Raw genomic sequence first — 24,900 nt, forward strand, 5'->3', positions numbered from 1 at the left:
ACTGTCATGCCTTTTGGTCTCACAAATGCTCCGGCAACTTTTGAACGGTTTATGGAAAGGGTTTTGGAAGGGCTTCTTTCTAAGAGTTGTTTTGTATATTTAGATGATGTAACAGTTTTTGGAAGGAGTTTCGAAGGACTTATGGAGAATCTTAATAAAGTGTTTCTTCGTTTAAGAAAATTTAATTTAAAAATCAATCCAGGGAAGTGTGTTCTTTTCAGTAGGAAAGTTAAGTACTTAGGTCATGTGGTTTCTTCAGAAGGTGTAGCTACTGATCAGGAGAAAGTAGCAACAGTGATAGATTGGCCAGTTCCTCATACAAAGAAGCAATTGAGAAGCTTCTTAGGTTTTTGCTCGTATTATCGGAGATTCTTGAAAGGTTTTTTTTCAATAGCAAAGCCACTTCATTATTTGACGGGAAATTTGGTGAAATTTTCTTGGACGGATGATTGTCAAAAGGCTTTTGAATCCTTGAAGCGGGCCTTAACTTCTCCAGTGTTAGCGTTCCCGAAGGAGGAAGGTCAGTTTATTTTAGATACTGACGCTTCTGGAATAGGAATCGGGGCTGTTCTTTCACAGAAGCAAGGGGATGAGGAGAAAGTTATAGCGTATTTCAGTCGGGTTTTATCAAAGTCTGAAAGGAATTATTGTGTTACTCGACGCGAGCTTTTAGCCATCGTTGATGCAGTCAAATCTTTTCGTCATTTTCTTTTAGGAGGGAAATGTTTAATTCGCACGGATCATATTTCTTTAAGGTGGCTCTTGTCTTTTAAGGAACTCGAGGGTCAGTTAGCTCGCTGGGTAGAAAGGTTACAACAATTTCAGTTCGAAATTGCTTACAGGAAGGGGACTTCTCACGGGAATGCCGATGGTTTATCGAGACGGCTTTGTGAAGCGGAAAACTGTCGGTATTGTCTTAAGGTTGAGCAAAAAAGTCTTTTCGAGGGAGGTGAGACTGTGGCTCGAATAGTCTTCCAAGTAGAAGAGTTAGATCTTTGGAAAAAGGATCAGCGGGAAGATCCGAGTCTTAATGTTTTAATACAGGCGAAGGAGTCTGGGGAACGTCTTTCCCGTTCGGGATTTTCTTCTTCAGATACAACGGGAAGAGTTCTTAATTCATATTGGGATTCTCTCGTTTTAGAGAACGGAGTTCTTTATAAGAAGTGGATAGCTCCGAATTTGAGGAAGGTGCTGTTTCAGTTAGTGGTTCCTCGTAAACGGATTAAGGAGGTTCTGGCTGATGCCTATGATTCTCCTTCGGTTGGGCACTTTGGAATCAATAAGACTCTAGATAGAATTCGGAAGCGTTTTTATTGGGTTTCTTGTAAACAAGATGTAGAAGATTGGTGTCGTTCGTGTTCGGTTTGTTGTTCAAAGAAGGGACCTTCCGGCAAAGGAAAATCTCCTTTGCAAATTTACAATGTTGGATCTCCGTTTCAGAGATTACAGATGGACGTTCTTGGTCCTTTTCCTATATCTTCTTCTGGGAATAGGTTTCTTTTGGTAATTGTTGATTGTTTTTCTAAATGGGTGGAAGCATGTCCGGTGAGGAATATTAGGGCAAGAAAGGTAGCTGAAGTTTTTGTTAGAGAAATTATTTCGAGATTTGGAGTTCCTAAGGAAATACATACGGATCAGGGACGAAATTTTGAGTCCGGTCTTTTGAAATAGTTGTTGAATCTTTTGGGGGTTAGAAAAACTAGGACTACTGCTTTACATCCACAATCGGATGGGCAGGTGGAGCGACAACATCGTACAGTTTTGGAATATCTTTCAAAATTTGTTTCGGAAAATCAAAAAGATTGGGATCGTTGGATTTCAATGTTTTTGTTAGCTTATAGGTCTTCAAAGCATGAGGTTACTGAGGTTTCTCCGGCGGAGCTTTGTTTTGGCAGGGATTTAAGGTTGCCGTTAGATTTGACGCGGGGAATGCCTCCTCAATTTTCTCAGTTTTCAGCTTCTCAAGGATAGTTTATTAGAGGTTTAAGACAAAGGCTTGATGAAATCCATTCTCAAGTCAGGAGGAAAATGGCGGTTAAGTCCTCTCGTGTTAAGGCATTTTATGACAAGAATGTTAGGGATATTTTATTCCGAGAGAGACAGAAGGTTTGGTTTTTTAATCCTTGTAGAGTTAGAGGTAAGGCTCCTAAATTACAAAGTAATTGGGAAGGACCTTACTTGATTTTGAAGAAGTTAGGGAAGGTGGTATTCTGTATTCAGAAGTCGCCTAAGCATAGGAAAAAAGTCGTTCATGCGGATAGGTTGGCTCCGTATTTTGAAAGGAAAAATTAAATGGATTTTGGGGGCCGTGTTTGTTTTTTTGGGGAAAATTGATTTTTTTTAGATACTGCTTTTCTTCTTTTTCTCTTTTGAGGAGGAGTTTAACTAGACGGGGAGAAAGGAGAATTTTCTTCAGAAGAAACGTGTTCCGCCCCATTTCGAGATGAAGGAAGACTTTTCGTTAAGAAGACTGTTCTTCCCATGGTTTTTGATCTGTGGTTTTCCATGAGACGAAGGGCTAATGCCGGAACAGAAACTTGGGAAGACCTTGAGTCGGAGGGTCCACAGAAAATTATGCCCCCCTCTTGTTTGAAAATTTTAATTTTGAGAAAAGGAGTAGCGGAAGCGAGCTGAAAGACAAGGACGGAAACATCTTCGCGCTGAGGGAGATTCTTCGTCGTTTCGTGGTGTTCGAGAACTTGGACAGGAGTCCAAGATGGAACAGGAAGCCACGGAGGCCCCCCCTGATTGTCGGGGCGACAATCTGGAGGAGAGGGGGGGGGGCAGTGTTACGCCCGGTATACGGAGCAGCATGAAGCTGCCGGCTCGCTCCGAGGTTTCGGTTCCTCGTTGCCAGGGGAACGAAGACTATTTATTATGGTTAAGAAATGACAGTTCGGCCCGTGACTTAATTCGGTGCGGATGTCTCTGTATTTGGTTAAAGTCTGATTAAACCTTTATCGTTCCTTTTTCTTAAACCGTCTCTTTTTTTTCGCGGAGTCCGAGTGCCGCGGGTGAGAGAGTGCGAGAAGAGTGAGTGAAGCGCTAACGCGGAGACGTTCGCTGACCCCGTTCCCGGCGTAACAGTATAATCTAGAGACACGTTAGTGTTCTGCGTTACGTGCACAAGCAGCGTGATCGAGCGTGTCATTACGCGAGATTTTTTATTCTGAGCTATTGAGATGTTTAAATCTCAACAACGGTCTAACCGATCGCTCTCTAAACGTGTTCCTTTATATATAAGTTTGTACATAAAATACATGTTTTTTGTTTTATCTATTTTTGCTGTACGATTGATACTTTTTAGAACAATGTTTGATAAAATTGATGCTATATCAAGTTCGGGGTAAACTTGTGTCACACTTGTACGGTTCGACATGTGTTTGTAATATTATAGAAAATAGAATGGGCCCCATCCGACGCCCAAACTCGTGAGACGCACCAAATTAATTTTTTTCGTCTCTCCGTTGTAGTATTACATTTGACGCCTCATTGACGCCTCATACGTTTTTATATAGGTTTGCAATATTTAGTTTTGTTTATCACTACTCAAGTTTCTCGAGAAAAATCTTTGGCTTTGTTCAGCAGAAAAAACTGCTTTGCAACTATTATAAAAATATTAAAATTGATTAGCGCATTTTTTAATAAAAATTGTAAAGTCTATTTCAAATTTAGATCGTATTAATATTTTTGTAAAGAAGATTTTATTTAAAAAATTATTTAAAGTATCAAGACAAACCTAGGTTCATGCTTGTACGGTTTCACATAAATTTGTAATATTTAATAGATATTTATTACGCGATCATCACTCATCAATAAACACAGTCGATAAATGAAATAGAGTCGATAAATCAATCCATGCCATCTAGCCGCTCGAAAACGAAAAGGACATTTTCGTCGTCGACGACGTTAAAATAAAATGTGATTTTACTCTTGCAAGCAAACTTTACATCGCGATATCTTCGTTTGTAAATAACGTAGCGAAAAAATAAAAACACTTTTATTATATAAATTGACCCTAATCTACACAATGAACCTATGTAGAAAGCAATCGGTTCAGCCATTGTCGAGATCCAAACATGTATAAATTTCTTAAAATGGGTCTCGCGTATAATAGGCAGGTAGTACGCTGCGCCTATATTTGGCGCGAGGCACTACCGTGCCTCGTAATCGTAATAGGTCCATTATGTCCTTGAATTTTGCTGTTGTAATTTTTCTGATATTTTTATACAGTGGTGTCAATACAATATTTACGAACTTTCTTGGTTTACCCCGACGTGGTAATAAATTCAGGACTTTAGAATTTTCATTCTCATTCATTGATGTCTTATAGAAAATTTTGTTAATTATGCATAAAAGGGTCATCTTCTTCGATTTCGATGACCTTGACATATGTTGTAGAGGTCACCTCCCTGAGTGACCTTGACCACTTTTTAGAGGTCGGCCCCTCCCCGTTAAAAAAATATTCACTAAGAAAGTTTCAAAAATATGGCAGGTATTTATGATATTGTGATCAGTACAAATAACTATATTTACATTTTGAAAGGAGGTAAATAAATTTCTATTTATAATTATATAAAATTTATAATTTTCTCCATAATAAAAAATGGCAGACAAGAGGTTCGGTCCCCCTGCGGGGGGCCTCACGATTGTTAAAACTAACCTAACCCATCCCATTGTAATTGATGTGTGAATTTTGATACGCTTGGACAGTTATTAACCCACGTAAAACTTAAAATGCAAAAAAATCAAACTGCTGCAGATATACAAAAAAAAACATTCTTTGCATTTTAAGTTTTACGTGGTTTAAAAACTGTCCAAGCGTATCAAGACTCACACATCAATTACAATGGGATGAGTTAAGTTAGTTTTAACAATCGTGAGGCCCCCCGCAGGGGGGCCAAACCTCCTGTCTGCCATTTTTTATTATGGAGAAAATTATAAATTTTATATAATTATAAATAAAAATTTATTTATTTTCAAAATGTAAATATAGTCATTTATACTGATCACAATACCATAAATACCTGCCATATTTTTGAAACTTTCTTAGTGAATATTTTTTTAACGGGGAGGGGCCGACCTCTAAAAAATGGTCAAGGTCACTCAGGGAGGTGACCTCTACAACATATGTCAAGGTCATCGAAATTGAAGAGGATGACCCTTTTATGCATAATTACCAAAATTTTATACGGTTTATTTCTGACAAAACGTATTTAACATATTTTTAGCCAGTTTATTGATTCTCTATCAGAATTTTTTACTCTTTTAAAAATTGCATCTTCTAATAATTTTGTTGATACAAAATCTTCTTGTCTCATTTCATTTACAATAAAATTATTACCTTTCCGACACTTTTTAATAATCTTGTAATAATCTTGGGGAACAAACAGTAAATTATTTTTTTTTAATGGCATTTCTACCACGCCAAAATCTCTATCATTTGGTAAAAACGAATGTCCTAATATTAAAAATGTGTGATCTATGATTTTCACATTATTTTCCAAAGTTTGGACATTTTTTAATCACATTAAAGCTATTTTAATGTTTCTATTTTGCCCGGTGCACATGTCACTGTAAGCTATAATGTGTCTTTCACTTTTTACATTTATAACATGTTTTAGGATGTATGAAATAATTTTTTGAGCACCTCTGTATGCAATAGTTTCATCCCAAACGTACATATAAACATTATCGTCATGAAAATTGTGAATGCCTAAATTTAGAACATACATATTGCGTTTGTAATATGCTACTGAGGTAGTCAACTTGGGATATGGTAATGCTTTTTACAAGTCAAACGAGAAAGCAAAATAATAATCTGAATTACGTAATACTTGCTCCTGATCTTGCTTCATTGAATTCCTAGCTGATTCTGCTAGTCTTAAATGGACATCGTGTTCTTCTGTAAGTCTATTTTTTTCTTCATCATTAGTCGATACTTCAATTTTAATGTTTAATAAGTCGCATTTTTGACACATATTTTTGCGCGGTTGGTGGAAATGTAAATCAAAATCTTTTTTAAATATTTTTCTGTAAGTTCACTCATTAACGGCTTTTATTTTATTTTCCTCGTAATGAAGCTCGTATAAATTAAACATTTTCTTAAGAGTTAGATCAGGATGTAAATATCTTCTATTAGGGTTATGAGATCTGGTATAATGGGATTCAAATTTAGGAAAACTTTTAATATGGTTATGAACGTGATTTTTCCCTTCCTCAGATAATTTTCTTGATGATCCAACCATCATCCCACGTAAATCATTGCCTACATTTTTAGAATTTAACACTCGTTTTAAGCGTCCTTCACTTATTTTAAAAGTATCCAAAAAGAATTTTTTACAGACGGAAACTTTTCCGTTTTTAGAATTTAATAAATACGTAAAACTCCAATTTTTTGGCGAACCCTTTCCGTTTATTGGACGTCTTTGTTCCACAATTTTGCGCTCGACAGTTTCGTAAAGCAATACATTTTGTTTGTTAAAATCTCCCAAACCCCAAAACTTCTAAAAAATATTCTTTCTTTCTTCTTCATCGTAATTTTTTGTGCAAGCATTCCGACAACGGCAATCTTTGTTTTCAAAATTTTTTTCAGGTACAATATTTCCGGTTTGAGTACAATACCTTTTTCCTGAAGTTTATTTAATCTTTCGCACTTTTTAAATGTATGGTTCATCAATCTTTTGTCCATTGTTATTCGTATCTTCATTCTCTGAAGACGAATATTGTTCGATAATTCTGTTTCGTTTTCGATTTTTTTTTTAAATTATTATTTACTATTTCTTCTTCACTATCTGAACTAAATAAAAATAGTCTTGTTTTGTTCTTCCCCATGTGAAATAATTTCTAAAATTCAAAATTAAATTTTAAGTTTTATATTAATTAAACGTTATTCAACTAACGCAATTGTCCAAAAACCGAGGTTAACTTCTAAATACTAATTAATTAAAATTACCTTCATCACTACTTTTCGACATTATCAATAGTATATATCTTGATTTAAGTATAAATGGAGTTAGGCCACTTTCAAACTATACGATTTGATTATTGAACTAACTCTAAGAATTTATGTGTTAAGAATTATCGTATTTGCTCAGATTATAAGCAACTAGAAATGCTTTACTGATAAATAACATGAAGTTGTGCACGTAACCATGACAACCGGAAAAAATTGAAAAATGGAGTTAGGTCACTTTCAAAATAAACAGCTCATATATACAAAAACAATAATCTGTTCCCTAGCAACCGGGTACAGGCGATACAGCAATAGAGGTATTATAGATAAAGGGAAAAAGATTTGGGACAACGTGCAAGTGGACGCATCAATAACATAACAAGAGAGCGCTGCATTAGAGACCGGAGTGTCTTTGTCTAATCGCATGGTTCACGTATATGTACTTCGTTGTAAAGCTTGACGCATACACGCTGTTAGCCCACGCACGCCAGCCGCAGACAAAGACACTCCGGTCTCTATTGCAACGTTTTCTTTCTACGACATTGATGTATTCTTCGTTAACTCCCGCTCTCTATCTATAATATTTCTATGGACACAGCTCGTAAAAATCTTAACGCGCACACGTCAACTTTGAATATGACACACCACGGTGTAGACGCAACAATATTATACTATTTGTTTTTGTAAAAAGTTATACAAAAAAAATGTTAAAATGCATCTTACTTTATTATTAATTTTTTGTTGTATGCAAGACAGAAATATAACCAATTGATGTTTTCACTAACTGGAAAAGACTTAATATTATAATATGAATAATATAAATATTAATAATTAATTGAAAAATTTTTAATGCTAAAATTAGATAACGTAAAAAAAGATACACATTTTATGTTTGAAAGCGTGATATAGGGTGCATTCCGAAATGCGCATAGAGCGCGTAGACTGCATGGAAAATCGTTCCGATTTGGTCAATGCGCGCATTGGTAGCGCTTTGGTAGCACACAGAATTCCCCAGATTGTATTAACCGTTCTGAATTTTTAGCATTTTTCCAACGCATTGACTGCTTCTAGTTTGACTTGAGGCAGCTAATGCGTTTAATGCGTCTCATGCAATCTATGTACTCTATGCGTATTTTGGAACGTGCCTTCGTCGATGAGGAGCCATTATTGATAACAAAAACATAAAAAAAAAAACAGAAAAATTTTGGAACGTGCACTCAAACAATCGGAAAGGACGACAATAACAGTGTATCATTCGAAAATAGAGTTCTAGCGGATACAGTACATCTCTACTGAATTAAGTACCAAAATTTTTAGATTCTTTCGCAACATTCTGTACTTGCGGTTTGTATAATTATACTAATGTGCTTGTATTTCTTTCTAGATTTCTACACATTGCAGAATCTAAAAATTTTGGTACTTACTTCAGTCGAGACTGTTTTGTCGATCGACACTAACACTTTACTGTTAGTGCCACTGTTCTAAGATTCAATTAAAAACAAGATCGAGAAAAGGAATGTTGCACTCAAGTTTATTCTCACAAAAAAGAAAAATGTCTGAACACGATCGCTTGACAGTCTAATCGCGCACTTATTTTTAAAAAAACGTTTAAATAGTCGTGTAATGTTCTCTAATGAATGTAACAATGTAAATAACAATACGGTACTCAAGGAAACCATATGTAATAAAACAGAGAGATATATTTGTTAACTTCGAGATACAGAGATGACCGGATCGGAGACGCTACCTTAGAGCGACTGACTCCCCGAAAAGAATCAAGCCCCATGGGCTCTCGGAGCGTCCTTATCGTTGTTGTGCCATTCAGCACATATACTAAATACGATGCATTACGTCTAAATACGATACATCACAATTCCTCCCTTTTTTTAAATGTAGCTAATTCCAGCTGAACTAATAGCTGTCGAGTACAAGTTAAAGCTTGATTACAAACGCATGCTGCTAAACAATAATATGATTAATTATTATCTTATAATGTAACGCATTTTTTAACCGCTAGCCTGGACGAACGCCGTAATGGCTCTGGGTCAGTTAACTTGATTATTTGATCTGAGTGACGCTTCCATATCACCCCGGGTTCTATTTCAACCTCGAATGTTGAAGGCGACAATCTTTTCGTGACTGTGCCCGCAACCCGCTTGCCTTGGCGCGTGCCATGATTATCAACCATTACGCAGTTGCCTACACCAAACGTTTCCGTTCGATTCCCGGAACTTTCAACAATTTGCGATAGCTGTTTCTTTTCAACGAACTCTTTGGTATTAGGTCTCAGCATGTCGAACCTTGTTCTCATTTCCCAACGATAAAATAACCATGCCGAACTCTTACCGGTAGTACAATGCGTAATGCTACGGTAATCCATCAAAAATATGTTAATTGCGTCTTCTAACGCCTCTCCCCCTTTTAAAATTTTGGATACTTTATTTTTGAAAGTTTTAACGAAGTTTTCAGCTGCACCGTTGGTGGCTAAATGATAAGGCGGTAAAAAACTATGTCTAATACCCGTTGAATTAAAGTAATCACGTAATTCTGTGCTTGTAAGATGTCGTCCGTTATCGGTAACTACATGCGTCGGATATCCGTACCTAGCAAATAATACTTTGAGTTCTTGAATAACTTTATACGCTCTCGTATTTTGATGAAAATCAATAATCTCCGGCCATTTAGAATGAGCGTCGACTATAACTAAATACATACGATTATGGAATGGCCCTAAAAAATCACAATAAATTCGACTCCATGCCTTCTCAGGCCAGGGCCATGGAGTTAACGGACCATCGGCCGGTGTTGGTAATTTTTCTAATCAAATTTTGCATTCCTTGACCATAAGCTCTATATCCTTATCAATTCCTGGCCACCAAAAATATGATCTAGCGAACATTTTAATTTTAACAACCCCTAACAATAAGTGGGATAGATGCAATTCATTCAATATCGTTGATCGAAATTTTTCTGGCACAATTATACGATTGCCCCATAATAAACAATTATCTTCTATCGTGATATCTAAACGTTTACTATGGTATTTCTTTTCTTCTTCAGATAGTTCTACTAAGTTTGATGGCCAGCCATTAACAGAAAATTCAAATATCTTTTTTAATGTCGAGTCCTGTTTAGTTTCTTTAGCAATGTCCTTCTGATTTATATTTTCTAATCCCTCATTAATGTGATAAATCGGGGTGAAATCTGCTTCGAATACGTCGGTTTCATCATCTACTGAGAGTCTCAAAAGCGCGTCACAATTTCCATTTTCTTGTGACTTTACTACCTCGATCCTATATTTGAATCCCGATAAAAAATATGCCCAGCGTTGCAATCTACTTGCACCCATTAAAGGAATACCGACTTTAGGGCCTAAAATGTATTCCAACGGCTTATGGTCTGTTCTCAATGTTATTTCTTTGCCATAGATGTAGTCATAGAACTTTTTAAATCTGAAAACTATCGCGCTTGCTTCCTTATCAATAATCGCTCTACTTAATTCTTTTTTCGGTATTTTCTTTGATGCATACGCTATAGGGCGCTCTGTACCGTCCTTAAATCTATGTGATAATATAGCCGATAATCCGTATGTGGAAACGTCACAAGCTAGTACAATTTCTTTGTCTGGATCATAGTGAGCCAGTACTCGTGATGAGATTAGCTCTGACTTGACCCAACGAAAAGATTGCATTTCCGCAATCTACAGTCCATACAAATTCTTTATTGTTAACGCAATCATACAATGGTTTAAGTTTTTTTGAGCGGTTAGGCAAAAATCTGGCGTAAAAATGTATTAAACCGAGAAACGATTGAAGTTGTTTAACATTTTCTGGTTTGGGCGCTTCGACCATAGCTTTAACCTTAGCTTTAGATTTATGCAATCCACTTTCGTCGATTACGAACCCCAGAACTTCTATTTTAGACTTAAAAAATTCACTTTTTTCTTTATTCAAGCGTAACCCACATTCTTCTAAACGATTGCATACTTTTTCAAGATTTATTAAATGTTCTTCGTCGGTCTCGCCCGTTACGTATATATTATCTAAATATGGAATGGTATTGGAAATGCCTCGAAGGCAATTTTCAATAATTTTTTGAAACTCACACGGCCCAGATGCTATGCCTTCCGCCGTCTTAGTGTAACGCAAATAGCCTGTATGCGTGGCTATTGTTAACAAATGTCTACATTCTTCTTTAACAGGAATTTGCATGTATGCATGTCTTAAATCTAGCTGCGAATACTTAGTACCTTTTTGCAGTATTCTAAAAATATCTTCAATTAACGGAAGCGGATAGTTACACATTACAATATGCGGATTAATCGTCATCTTAAAGTCTCCGCAAATACGTACTTGACCGTTACTTTTAATAATTGGCACAATCGGCGTTGCCCAGTCGCTTTGTTCTACGCGCTCCAGATGTCCGCATGCTATTAACTTTTCTATTTCTTTTTCTATTTTTTCTTTTAATGCGAACGGCGCGTGATGTGCCTTTAACGCTACGGGTTGAGTTCCCTCTTTTATCTTAATCGAAATTTCTCCTTTGTTATAATGTCCCGATTCGTTGCTAAATAGCTTGGAAAAACGCTTAAACAATTTATTACGCGTACGATCAACATTCATCCAGTACGATTCGCGTCTTTGCGTTACTACTTTTTGTATTTTGAATGGCCATAACCCGAATGCTGATAACCATTGTCTGCCTATTAACGGCGGCCCGCTACCTTTCATGACTAATAAGCTCAGTTTTTGCGTTTCGTCATTCATGATCACATTTAAATTTTCTAATTTACCAATCGGATACATTGTTTGCTGCATATAACTTTTTAAATGCGTTTTGGTTTTCCTCAATTTAATTGCTTTAAAATATTCCGCGTACGTCTTTTCCGAAATTACCGATAAATACGTTCCCGAGTCAATTTCCATTGCTATCTTTTTTTCATTTATTATTACGTCTACAAACATAGGGCTACCCTTTTTGTTTACGTTGCTCGTCTGCAAAGGATAAAATTCATTTTGTGAGTAAAACGCCGTGTTCTTATCTGCTTCCATGTTATTGTCTTGAAGATATCGCGTTCTCGATCCCCTTGGTTTGCCGGGCCTTGGTGACGCCATCGGCTGCTTGGTCCTACAAGCTGCCTCCAGGTGACCCCGACGCTGGCACGCGTTGCACGTCTTGAATCGGTGACGGCATCTGTTTGCCCTATGGTTTGGTTTACCGCAACAGTAGCACTTTTCTTTGCGCGCGTTGTTATGACTCCTTGGGTTATGTCTAGGCGCATCGTTGCGTATCGTTTTCTGATGTGGCCCTGAACAATTATGTTGCCAGGGGCGGTCAAACTTTTTATTTCTTAATGTAAACATTTCCCCTTTTGCGTTTTTGTGTTCTAAGGTCCTTAAAGATCCTGCTGCATTTTTCATTGCGTTTTCACGCGCCATAGCTTCCTCTAACGCCGCTTTAAATGTTAGCTCCTTATTTTTAAACAATTCCACTCGTGTTACTTCATCTTTAATTCCACACACAAACTAGTCTCGCAATGCCACCTTTAAATCCTTGAAATTGCAATTTAGTGACAACTTTTTTAGTTTAGTTGCATATTCCGAAACTGATTCTGAGACTTCCTGTTTTGCCTGGTTGAACGTACACCTTTCCATCACTTTTAAAGGAGCAGGGCATAAGTGATCGTTCATCACCTTCCGCAGTTGCTCGTAGCTTTTTCCGCCTGGCTTTTCTGGCGCGCAAAGATTACGGAGTAACTTGAATGTCTCCTCATCCACCCTGGTCAACATAATAACTGCCTTTCGCTTAGCATCCGTGATGTTATTGGCTTCAAAGTAGATTTCCAGCCTATCCGCAAATGTTTCCCAATCGTCACTCTTCAGATGAAACTCCAGTTTTGGCGCTTCCAATTTGGGTGCTTCCGTCGCCATCGTATCGTTAACGCCAGTACAATCAATTGGAGATTCGATAGTGATCAGCGGGCAAAAGGCGGATCTTTGATCTCGCGACGGTTCTTGCTCCCTTCGTATCGTTTCAGCCAGTCTTCTTCGCAATACGTCCAAAGTTTCAGATTCTCCGTACTCAATCTGCTTTTCCTGGAGCAAGCAACACACTTGCTCTTTTCTTAGATAATAAACCCAGTTAATACTTTTCTTGGTTGTGTCACTTGACAGTCCTTTCGTGTCACTCATCGGGTAGTATCACCGTAACGTGTACTTTTCTCGAACCACAGTCACTCATCAATACTTTTAATTAAAAAAGAATATGAAATCCTACAATCCCATCCTCGTCGCCAAACTGTAATGTTCTCTGATGAATGTAACAATGTAAATAACAATACGGTACTCAAGGAAATCATATGTAATAAAACAAAGAGATATATTTGTTAACTTCGAGATACAGAGATGACCAGGTCGGAGACGCTACCTTAGAGCGACTGACTCCCCGAGGAGAATTAAGCCCCATCGGCTCTCGGAGCGTCCTTATCGTTGTTGTGCTATTCAGCACAGATACTAAATACGATGCATCACGTCTAAATACGATACATCACAAGTCGTTTACGCGACAACGCCTAGGGGCAAAGCCTTGAGTCGCGTGGTTTTTGTGTGCGCCTTCGCAAACCAAAAAGACGTATAATGCTGTCTAGAGCCTTGACGAGCATGTACTCTGCGAAAGCCTTCAACTGCTACTAAAATCGTGGACCTTCCGACACTTTGCAACGTCGTCAATGGATTTTTCCTCATTGGTTGTAACTATCACGTGATATATCGAGAATTGGTTGTTGTCAACGCTTTGATATTGTCTACGCGCCGCGCTCTCAACAAAAGCCTTTTATCTAATTGCGGCAATTTTGGATCTTCGCCGCGCCGGAGATAAAGAGAAGTCGGACAACAAAAAACGTCGCAAAAAACAAACGATTTCTTTACGGCACTTTACGTGAAAGCTCTCGCGTACGTACATGTCACGGCCGTTGTTTGCCTATATGTACAGGGTGTCCGGTTCGTTTTGTCACTCCCGAAATTTTGGGGTAGACAATAATAATTCAAGACGAAAAGTTCTATACAATTATGCAAAACTCGTTACTGTTGATTTTATAAAAATTATAATGTCTCGGCGAATAAATGCTACGAAATCTATGGGCTGGGCGCGGCGATGGCATTGTTTAGTTTTCTGCAGAAAGTAGCCGAATCGAATAATAATGATTGGCGAGCGGGGAATTTTGCATAATTGTACAGGACTTTTCGTCTTGAATTATTATTGTCTACCCCAAAATTTCGGGAGTGACAAAACGAACCGGACACTCTGTATATATACAGGGTGTCCCAAACATACGTAAACAAACTTTTAGGGTAGATAGAACGTCTAAAAAGAAAACGAAAAGTCCTATACCGTTTTCCAAAATTCTTACTTGTTTTCAATAAAAAAATTAATTTATATACGCGCGAGAGCGACAAGGAAGCGTGGACTGAGTGAGCACGCAATAGACAGCAGCGAGTATCGCTTAAAGAGAATAGGCGAAACTAGCGCGTAGCGAGCGAGACAAGGAGACAACGCGCGAGCAAGGCGATGCGACGACACACGAGCGAAATGAAGCGACAACGCGCGTTGTCACCTCGTCTTGCTTGTAGCGCGCTGACTCCGCCCATCGCTTTTAAGATATACTCGCCGCTGTTTATTGCGCGCTCACTCAGCCCACGCTTTCTTGTCGCTCTCGCGTGTATATAAATTAATTTTTTTATTGAAAACGAGTAAGAATTTCAGAAAACGGTATAGGGCTTTTCGTTTCCTTTTTAGACTTTCTATCTACCCTAAAACTTTGTTTACGTATGTTTGGGACACCCTGTATACAGGGTGTATTATTCCATATTGACAAACTGTCAAAGTTAGATAGGTCTCGTGGATACAAGTTAATAAGTCCTGTGCCGTTTTGCAAAATTCTCAATAGTTATTGAGAAAATAATTAATTTGTCTAGCGCAAGAGCGACAAGGAAGCTACGCGTGAGTGAGCGCGACAGGCGACGGCACCATTTTTAGATACTCGCCTGTCGCGCTTACTCACGTTTAGCTTCTTTGTCGCTCTTGCACTAGACAAATTAATTATTTTCTTAATAACTATTGAGAATTTTGCAAAACGACACAGGACTTATTAACTTGTATCCACGAGACCGATCTAACTCTGACAGTTTGTCAATATAGAATGATACACCCTGTATATCGGTGCACAGACCAGAGACGTTCTGTATCCACGAGAACACAATTTTCGAATAATATATCGAATGATACACCGAATAATACATATATCGTTTTTTCCGATCGTTTGAGGGCTCCTATGTTTTTATTGACAATAATAACTCCTCATCGACTCATAGTATGCTTTCGAAACCGTTCCGAATTATTATAGTGCTTCATGCGCATGGACAAAACGGAACGGTTTCAAAGCGCTGCGCAAAAATAATGCAGTCTATGCGTTCTACACGCATTTCGGAACGCACCCATAAGTAACAAGTATAAAAAATATTACAAAGTTTTAATTGGAATAATTACTGTTAAATATAAAATCTTACATTACAAAACGTGGCCATTGTCACAGGAAATATTTTTCCAGCAGTAAGATATACCGGTTTGGAACCTCTTATCATCAAAACAAGCAAGCTTTGTGTTACTTTTGGACTCATAAAGTACCATTTATTTCTATACGCCGCGTAATAAATTTTATTACACTTAAAAATATTTAAAGTAATTTTAAAACTTTATGCATATTAAGTTCAAGTAAATAAGAATCTTCGTAGAAAGTTGACTTTAAGAAAAGAAAGTAAAAAAAACGTCAAGTGAACAAACACGTAGTAGACAAATTAATGTATAATAAATTATTTTATTGTATAAATAAATTCAATCGCTCTTTAAAAAATTTATCTCAGAAAAAGTAGTGATATTAATTAAAAAATTTGGTTCAAGTGTAATAATATTTTTAATTGAAAAGAATGAACTCGCGTTGACCAGTCTGAATCTCAAAGAAAAAAACCACTGATCAAAACTTCCCTTCAAAAACTTGACACTGCGTACATAGAAACTTTCCCTGTTTAGGAAGTGTGTGTGCGTGCGCGAGCGCGCGCGTATGTGCGTATGTGCGTGTGTGTGTTTCTTCATCTCAACAAATATGCATACATAATACTAACGCGAAACACTACTGCGGCTCTTGATATAATACATGATTTAAAAACACCATCTAATACTAACCAAAAAAAGAATAAGTATATTGATTGACAAATCAGCACCATCTAATGACAAAAAAAAAGTATACACATTTTCTTTACATCACCTAGCGACGATGACAATAACAATAAAAATATATCAATTAAAAATTCAGAACAAAATATCTCAGATACTAAAAAGAGAAGAAAAAAAGTAAAAACACTTTTATTAATAAATTTAACCCCAATCTTATAATACAAATGAACCAAATTAATGAAAACGGATAAACCAAATAGAGATCTGAAAAAGTCAATTACCACCGACTCAAACTTTTGCGTAAAAGATACGCGATAGTCTCGTGAAGTTCGTACACTTGACGTGAGACACTACCGCGTCTCTTGATTTATGTAGTCATTACAAATTAATTAGTATTATTAGATTTATAAAATAACTTTTTATTTCGAAACATTTATGCATTAGATTTTTAACTTTAAAAGTATACACAATATAATAATAAATAACTAAATAAGAATAAATAGTTATTAACATTTTAAATATACAGACATACAAAAATAATTAATGTTCTGATGTACACTGCTGTTCAGATATGGCGTTCGTCTATTGCGACGGTGGCCGGCGTGCGTGATTCTAGCGTGGTGTGTGTTAAGCCACGCAAGGAAGCGCATACGTGTACCGTGCAGCGCCGAGAAGATAAAGAAGACGGAAGAAAATATAGTGGGGCGTGAGATAGTCGCGTCCTTTAGCTAAAACGTGTGTTCGCGATTTCATGTACTTATACAACGCTGAAGCGCTGTCACTTTACGATCACGCGTAATTCCAATGCGTCCACGTGCGCTCGAGAAGACAGCACCTCGCGGATTGCGATATGATTGTTAACCGCTTCACGTGTAAAATATCCATCAGCATAACCACAGATTAGTTCTTCAATGGAATGACCCATTACGAAATCGGGAAAAATATAAATAGATATTAAAAGATCAATTGTTCCTATCTGTGAAATATATAATAAAAGTGTATAAAATTATTTTTATACGAAAAAATGGTAGAAGCTGGTGCATCTATTGTAATTACAAAAAATGTAAATAAATTTTAAGGGAGGCAAAACGTCTACGATATCAGCTACGCGGCGGATACTATTTATCGGGTCTTCATAAAAAACATTTAAAATTTCATCGGCGTGATTGAAGTTTTGCCGTACACTACGATTAACTTGTAACTAATTCAAATTGTAAAGTATTTTATAATATTATTTGTAATTAATTTTTATAAGAAATCTTGTACTTTAAAAAGAAATAAAAATAATACCTTGACAAAGATGATGCGTTCTCTTTCGTCGCGTGGTAAAAGCTGATGCACCTGTTGTAAATGGAACGGGTGCAACCCGTCTTCTTTTACTATCTTGTACACAAATAAAGGCAAAACGCCGACGATTTCGGCAACATGGCGGATAGAATTTGTCGGGTCTTCATAAAATTGTTCTAAAATTTCATCGGCGCGATTAAAATTTCGCCGTACACCACGATCCACTTGCAACCGATTCTGTCTATTGAAGCCAAGATATCCTGTCTCTCGAGCACGACAAAGGCACCGTAAAATTGTTCTCAAAGACGGTCGCGCACGGTGCGGATATCTTTCCGCGTATACACGCGCTGCCAGATTGGCATTTTCTCCCGCTACACCATAACAAATTAGCATGTCTGCTAACTCAGCCGTCGTAAATTCCATTGTGAAATGATACGAAACACTGTAATGCACCGTGTCGACAGGCCGAAGCACATGGCATTTTACGAAAAACAATTGAAAATCGAGAACATCGTCTGTGCTTCTAAAGAGCGAAACGCCTGATATCGGTATCAGTTACCTTAGAGCATTTCCGTATCTATCGATAAATAAGCAACTAATTGCAAGTTATTAATTTTTGTTGATTGTTACTAAAACAGTGTTCAATCGACAGAAAATTAGATTAAACCGTTTGAAATTATATTCTGCTCGCTCGAAAATTTGTCTTAGATCGCAATCATTTCAGTGTTGTTATCATTATGTATTGTTACGCCGGGAACGGGTCGGCGAACGTCTCCGCGTTCGCGTTTCTCACACACTCACTCACACACTCGCGGCGCCTGAACTCCGCGAAAGAAAGGAAGACGTCTTAGAAAAGAACAGAACGGTTTAATATAAGAACATGCAAGCAATACAAAGTGACGTCTACACCGATTCGAGACACAAGCAGAACTGTCATTTAATCATTAATAAACAATCTTCGTTCCCCTGGCAACGGAGAACCGAAACCTCGGAGCGAGCCGGCAGTTTCATGTCGCTCCGTATACCGGGCGTAACAGTATATTATTCTTGTCGGTCTCCTTGGACCTCTTAGTATTTATCGCTGCTTCGCTTTCTTCCGACCAAGTCAGTCCATTCCGGTTTTATTTGGTTTTCCCTCTGTCTTTCTTCGATTTCCTCGCCCTGTTTCCTCAAAACCTGAGCTCCGTTCGGCGAAAGATCGAGCAGTTTCGCTCGAACTCAGATACTGTTAATATCGAAAAAGCAGCTCGTCTCTTTATCACCGTAGCTCTCTATATCGCTTGAGACTACTCTTCTTCTTTTATTGGTTTTCACCGCGTTACCGACAGCTTCAAATTATATTTGTCAATCGCGGAATTCATCAATTTTTTTGTATCTTTCATCTTTTTTTTGTACTGCAAAGATTCGCGTTCGCGGCTATAATCGACTTGTGTAGCAAGACTTCCGTCGTTTGCGTCAAGATCTCCATCGATTGGGCGATTAATTCAGTCGCTCCTGAAGATTTCCGACGGGCTAGCCGAGTTAAGAAAGATTTCCGCTCGCTGTTTTTTCAATCTTTGCATTTAAATACTCAATTCTTGTTCTTTTTTTGATTAATTTGTTAAATATATTAGAATCTTTTTGTGTTAATTATTTTGCGTTCTGATTCTTTATTTGCTGATTACTTTATCCTGTTCCTTCTTCGTTCCGTGCACAGCGTCGAGCTCAGTGCTGAGCAAATTTCTCAATTATTTAGTAATCGTGCAAAATCACGTACAGTTTTATAATTTTGTTTTTCGTGGATTGCCATGTTCTTCGACGTGTCGACGCATTGCGATTACATTGTATCTTTTTATAACGGATTTTACAACAACCGAATGTAATAATATAATAAATTTTTACAATTTGAATTAGTTACAAGTTAATCGTAGTGTACGGCGAAACTTCAATCACGCCGATAAAATTTTAAATGTTTTTTATGAAAACCCGATAAATAGTATCCGCCACGTAGCTGATATCGTAGACTTTTGCCTTTCTTAAAATTTATTTACATTTTTTTCAATTACAACGGATGCACCAGCTTCTACCACGCGATGAAATACAAAGTACGAGATTTCTTATAAAAATTATTTACAAATATTATAAAATACTTTTAGAGTTTCTTGCCCAATACCGAGTGTTACGTCAGGGGTGAAAAAAATAATTTCAAGATTGGTTGTTCTCTTTTCATGAGCTTAGGTAGAGGCTCGAAAACAGGTAGGGAGGCGGGAAAGATTAGGAGTATGACGTAACAGCCGATCCTTGCGCGACGAGCACAGTTCAGCGTCACGCGTATTAAGCGCTAGTAATGGATTTAAGAGACCGTAGGTTTGAGTTAGCGCGATTTATGGTTCTTTTGAGGGAAAGAATGTTCTTCTTATTCCCAGGGAAAGAACCGGAGGTGATTTCGCAACAAATGGATCTAAAGGAGATATTCAACAATTACTGAGATCTAAGTTCTTCATTTTTTTATTTAAAACAAAAATCAATCGATATAAAGGATCAAGTAATTAAATTTCAAACTTACAAAACGAAAAATTTATTTTGAGGAACATAATAGATATTTTAATTGGAAAGGTAGATGTACAGACAAAAGTAATTGGAATAAATTTACATAAAAATATATTTAAATTGATTTAAAGAAAGAAAAAAAACAAGAATTTATGAACAAATTATTCGAGGTCTATCTCGATGATCTCTGAGATCCTGGCCGACGATCTCGGAAATACCCGATCGATCAACCTGATCGGAGTTAGGAAAGGGTGTTCCACCCCGGGATAGAATATGAGGATATTTTGGTCAGGAGATGCCTTGCTGGCCTCTCTCCTGATCTCCTCAGGATCAAAGGAATCAGGGCCTATGGTGAAGGCCCTTTCTGGGACGGAATCCGTCCACGGAGTGCAAGTCCTCCGGAGAAGCTCGAGGAGAGGATCTACGATCACTCTAGGGTCCTCTTGCTCACCGAGGAACTCCACACTCGGGGCGGGGGGAAGGGGAAGGCTCCGGGCCGTCAGACTCTTGCCAGAAGACGGTATCGTTTTCAGCGAAGGAGTCGACTTCCTCGGGTTCCCCGGGATGAAGTAACGGGGACGGAATCGGAGAGGAGCATGCTCTAGGAGCAGCTCCAGGAGAATGAACGGAAATGTCCGGTGAATAGGAAGGAGTCGTAGGGCGGAACTGCTCCGACTCAGGTTCGGATTCTCTTGCGGGCTCATTAACGTGAGGAGAACTCAAAGAGCGGGCCGGTTCTCCGGAATTATTCGTCTCCTGGGGAACCTCTTCAGGAGCCGGCGAATTCGGAGGAGCAGGAGGTTGAGGCGTCCACGACCTCTCTCCTCTTCTACGGGGAGGGTCGGGTTTAATCTCCCCTGGCGTCGCCGCGAGTAAATACTGAACGAAGAAACTCTGGAGGAGATTCTTCAAATTTCGCAGCTGCTTGTTACGGCGAGCCCGACTTTTCTTAATACTCCTGAGGTTTTGTGATTCCACTAAAAACGATTATTTTTTTTATAATTAAATTGATAAATAAAATTAACGAGAAAAATACGAGGGCAACTCGTTTCATTCTTTCTTCCGTATCTCCCCGTCATCACCCCGGAGATTCTTAAAGTTCCTCCACCCGGATGGAGCCTTGCTCGAATCAAGGTTTGGATAATCACCATTTACTGGCGGCATATCACAACCCCCGACGAAAGGAAGCTCACAAGGTGGGTCGAGTTACTAGACTCAAGACAGATAACGAAATTATAAGAAACGAACGGCACCCCGACCATTTCCCCAGTTTTCATTTTATTTTTATTTATTCAAAATTAAATGCAAAAATCTATTTAGTGGAACCGTTTTTGGTTTTAGGGGGAGGGTGAAGAGTAAATAAATGATAACACTTACTACTTGTTGTCTTGAAGTTCCGTAGACTGACTCCTTGAATCTTCTTTTTATTTCCGCCCACACAAAGATGCACAAACACTTTCTTTTAAGTCTCTGGTAACAATGCTAAATACTGTGATGCGAAATTCGGATTGAGAATGAGAATGAGAGCGAGTCCCGCCGGGACCCGCGGTTTTATAACCTCGGAAAAGGAGAGGGCCAGCGCTTGATTTTTCAGTTTTCCAAAATTTGAATTCTATCTTTAGGCTTATTCCTCCACTTTTCCGTCTTCGCAATTATTGGTCGCCCTTCTCTCAGTTTTCTTAATTTTCTAAGTTTTTGCCCTTAGTTTCTAATTTTTGGTGAGGAGTTCCCGATATCTATTGGTCCAGGAGAAAATGTTTATGGGCTCCCCTCTACGTGGTTTTAGCCCTTCCAAGCTTCCAGATAACAGATTCGAAAATGCTTAGGTAACTTTTTTTTATCGGCAGCGTGCAATTGCTGCCTGAATTTTATAGTTTCCGGCCGCGTATCCCGTTTTTATTATTACAGGCGTTTTGCCTCCTTTTTTTTAATCCCTAGGATCCACGGCGAAATTTGATTTTACTGAATTGTTTTTCTTCCAGAATTTCCTTTGTCTACCGCCAGACATTTATTGTTAGTTTAAGATATTACAAATCTTTCTGAGCTATTAATGTTTTATGAATATTTTGACAAATCCTTTTGTTTCGATTTTTATATTCCACATCTGTTGTACAATTGTTTCAGGTTCCTTCTTTTATTTTATACATCTGGTGATTCAGGATATTCTGTCAGTTAAAATTATTTTTCTGGAAACTTAGAACCCTCTCCTTTGATACTAATACATTTTGGTATACTTTTCATTATCTACTTTATCAACCATGTGTCGGAAAAAGGAGATGTGGAGTTACAGGACGTAACACGAGGAAACAAGTTATTTCCAGAGGAAATACATTTTATGGACGGACGAAGCATTGTTCATCCCAAACGGAATTTTTAATTAAAAAAATTTTGTTTTGTGGGATCACGTCAACCCGCGGGCCATTCTCCAGGGTTTCTTCCAAGTCCGGTGGCAATTAAATGTATGGGCAGGAGTAATAGGAAGTCGAGTTGTAAGTATTTTTAATACGTAAAAATTTATTTCATAATTGAAATTTGTAAAATTTTTATTGACATATTTCAGATCGGGCCGTTCTTTCTCTCTCCACGCCTTAATGGCGAGTTATATGCAGACTATTTAAATAATAATCTGCCAATATTATTGGAAAACGTTCCTTTAAACTTGAGGATAAACATGATCCTGCAGCAAGACGGCGCTCCGCCTCACTTTTCCCGTCGCGCGAGAAACGTTTTAAACCAATATTTTCCAGATAGGTGGATGGGGCGAGGAGGGCCAATTTCGTGGTCAGCACGTTCCCCGGACATGAACGTGCTGGACTATTTTATTTGGGGCTACATAAAAGCCAAAATAGAAAATGTGCACGATCGTACAGTTGAAGAAGTCCGCGATGCAATTATAGTGGCCTTCCATACGATCACACCTGACATGGCGGAAAGAGCAACGCAACTAATTGTTCGGAGAGCCGAACTGTGCCTACAAGCACAAGGGAGGCACTTCAGACAATTGTTGCGTTGAGCTTTCCAGGTGGATTAGGTCTACTGGGGAGACCACATTAAAAAAAACGCACTGAGCTATCTACCTCAGAAGGTAGTGTGGAAACGATAGCGTTTTTACCATAAAATTTTTAAATAATTAAACAAGAAATTAAAAATTGTTCTCGTTCGTGCGTATTCATTACACTTCGCTCGCCTATATCGTCGCCTCGCGTCGCTCGCGCATCGTCGGCTCGTCTCGCTCGCGTACATCGTCGCTTCGCTCGCTTATATCGACAGCTCGCGTCGCTCGCGTGCACTGAGGCCTCGCCTCTAGCTCAATCTATGCATCGCATGGGGGAAAGGCACCGATGCTCCGCCCGAAATGGGTAATAAAGTACCAAATTTTTACAAGCTGATATCTTGCCTATTATCGCGAAAATTATAAAATGGTATGGAACTTTTCGATTTGTTTTGATGAGACCTACCTACCATATTCAGGAAGGTCCACTGATCGGAAACACCCTGTAGAGCGGCCACAACTGCTCATGCAAAACAAGCATTACCTGTAGATTGTACGTTGATTTTCGCTCGTTTCTTTTTAATTTCTTGAGGTAATTTAATATAACACCCAGCATGCAATAAATTGTATTTATTTACGTTTACGATTAAATTTTGTATGCGTGATAATGCCCAGCCACTATCACGTTCTTGAAATTCATTTAAAGATGCAAGAATGGACTGAATGACATGTAAGTCATACCATTCTTGTAAATTTACTTGTTTGAAAGAGTTCGCAATTTCTCGTGCATACACATTTATTTGAGGTTTTTGCACCTGCCACAAATTCACCATTAAGCACAGTATTTATTTTTACATTGTGATGTTCACGCATAACATTTTGCACACGTTCGAGTACAATATCTTCAGCGTCTTCAAGAAACTGTTTAGGTTCAATATATTTTAAATTTACTACTGCACCAGTTAATATGTGACTTTTAAAAGCAGTGTCAATCTTACACCATCGAAGTCCCACCTTATATGAATTATATCCGGCACTTTCGTGAACGAAACGTTGTCGCGTTGAATCTATTAAACTCTCAATACTTGCAATACGTGTAACAATTGAATTTTGAGCGCCGACGGATAATCTTGGACGTTTATTTTGATTTCGTTTTTCCAGTGACTTAATATATTCATCACATTGTTGCTGCCATACACAAAATTTATCATTTGAATTTAATCGAGATGCTTGTTGTTAAATAGAGACCGGGTGTATTTCCTTCAATGTGAATGACCAGTGTCTTGTCCCGCTACCGGCGTGTAATGTAGCGACCGGGCGATGAAATCACAGCGTATCTCTTAATTAATCTCACTTTATTGAAAAACGAATTGATCAGTACCTCGTCACAGAGCGCAGTCAGTTGCTAAGCAAGCAAACAAGTAATGCCAAGGAGGGGGGCGATTAACGCATGCGCGAGAACACGAGGACCAATCGCGGCACGGAAAGCGAATGAGGCCCAATGAGTGAACAATGAGAGGCCTGGGCGAATCATAAGAATTGGAGGGAAATACTGTTTAGGCGCGATATTTCAAATTAGAACTAAAATAATAAGCACGTACATAACAAAGCCGCCTCCTTTGAAGGGATTCCCTTCAAGATAAATTTTACAAGTCAGACATAATAAGTCAAACGCTAACGAATCGCTTTACATATTACAATAGTGAATAAAATAATCTTTATAGATAACGCTGAATAATGTGAAATATAAACTGACAAAATAATAACATAATGTAGTGATAAATAAATTACAATGAGAATAATAATAATAATAACTCTCGCATATTATTAATCGGTTGAGATACAAATGAGCGACGGATTAAGCGATGATGCTACGCAACTTAAAAAAAAACTAAGATATTTATAAACC

At 38.0% G+C, this 24,900-nt stretch overlaps 1 pseudogene; it reads right to left on the reverse strand.

Annotated features, from left to right (window-relative positions):
* Positions 1–7,685: 7,685 nt before the first annotated feature.
* Positions 7,686–24,900, reverse strand: part of LOC139107856 (odorant receptor 9a-like) — a 55,106-nt pseudogene continuing 37,891 nt past the window's right edge.

This window comes from Cardiocondyla obscurior, linkage group LG14 (genome assembly GCF_019399895.1).
Source record: "Cardiocondyla obscurior isolate alpha-2009 linkage group LG14, Cobs3.1, whole genome shotgun sequence".
Lineage (NCBI taxonomy): Eukaryota > Metazoa > Arthropoda > Insecta > Hymenoptera > Formicidae > Cardiocondyla > Cardiocondyla obscurior.